The 1,554-nt window shown below is 40.5% G+C and overlaps 1 protein-coding gene across 1 annotated transcript in view; it reads right to left on the reverse strand.

Annotated features, from left to right (window-relative positions):
- The window catches only part of LOC102045269 (collagen alpha-1(XXII) chain-like), a 99,983-nt gene that overhangs the window by 50,013 nt on the left and 48,416 nt on the right, over window positions 1-1,554 (reverse strand). The gene's annotated exons all lie outside the window — the stretch shown is intronic.

Raw genomic sequence — 1,554 nt, forward strand, 5'->3', positions numbered from 1 at the left:
TTTACTGCATTGTTTATTTTATCTTTTTATTTTCTTCCCTAGTAAAGAACTGTTATTCCTGCTCCCATATCTTTTGCCTGAGAGCCCCTTAATTTAAAATTTATAGCAATTTGGAGGGAGGGGGTTTACATTCTCCACTTCAGGGGAGGCTCCTGCCTTCCTTAGCAGACACCCTGTCTTTCAAACCCAAGACAGATGGCTTGGGCAATGTGCTCACCTAACCACAGTGCTGGTCAACATCTTCACAAATTTGGGAGAAATTTGTAGCCAGCATGAAAACATGAGGCAACCATCTTACCCCAAGAACAGTGCATAGGCCAGGGCCTGCAGTGGGCTGCATGTCCAGATCTCCCCTTGAGCATGGATGCCTCTCAAGGTAATCCCTCAAATTTTCACCTTATCACATCAGATACTCAGCAAACAAAATGCGAATAAATGTATTTGAAACTTTGAAATCTTAGCTAAGTGTTAGAAAGGATTGGTTGCACACATATAATGCTTTAGACAAAATATTGATCAAATTTGGGACTAACTTTGGATGCAGCCACACCTAAATTCCACTCCGAGACGGAGTTCAGAACACAAAGGGATCCCTTCTGAAGCTCATGTCTCAATGAAAGGGTCTCCCTGACAGTTTTGTCTCTCCCTGTCATCAATGCAGTAAATAATCAAGTGTACCTTGCATTGAATCTTGTTAAACCACTATGGCATTTACCATTGAACTTTATTAACTTGGTGTATTACATCAATAAAATATACTGCTCTCCTTACTTGTGGGTGAAGTGCATCACTCTTTCTGCAACACTGAATGAGAGAGCCCTCGGTCCTCACATGACCTGAGGCAGAGCTCAGTAACTTGGAAGAAGATTTTACTGAAGAAGATGAGATTCATTCCCTTTTAAGCCCCAAATGCATGGATATAGATAATCATGTTTCTGATTAATCATTCCTACTCCAGAAAATAAAGATCAGGACCCCAGATGGGGTGAGCATGCTGGGCACTCTGGGGTGCATGACCAAACACAAGCCCCTGACTTTAGAAAGCTCACGAAAGGGGACAGAAAGCCAGTTTTTCTTCCAGTTTTGGATTTACAGTGATGAATAGGAGTTTCTTAAAACACCAAATGCCCACTCTTGTCAGGTAATGAAGACCACAATTGTGTAGCAGTGACTTTACTATATCCAGTCATATCTCAGTGGTTTATTAGGTAAATTTTAAAGTTGCACCTGGGTGAAAACCTTACAGCACATGTAATAGAGGAGTTCAGACAAGATGAATTTATGAACCCATGTGTCTTTACCATCCACGAACCTATGAAATAATTTCCCAGTTCAGAGAGTATCTGTCCCTATTACTTAAAATGCTCAAGAAAAAAAAAAAAAAAGAAACAAACCTGTCACAGACATTTCTTTTATGAAAAATCCTCTCTTAGGATTTTCCTCCTGAAGCTGAGAAATTCAGCAACCAGACATAAACAATAAGTTATCTGCTGCTGTAGAATGTAACAGGTCTGCCTGGATTGGCCCAGTTTAGATGTTTAGAGTTGGTGACCA

The sequence above is a fragment of the Geospiza fortis genome, unplaced genomic scaffold (assembly GCF_000277835.1).
Source record: "Geospiza fortis unplaced genomic scaffold, GeoFor_1.0 scaffold382, whole genome shotgun sequence".
Classification (NCBI taxonomy): Eukaryota; Metazoa; Chordata; class Aves; order Passeriformes; family Thraupidae; genus Geospiza; species Geospiza fortis.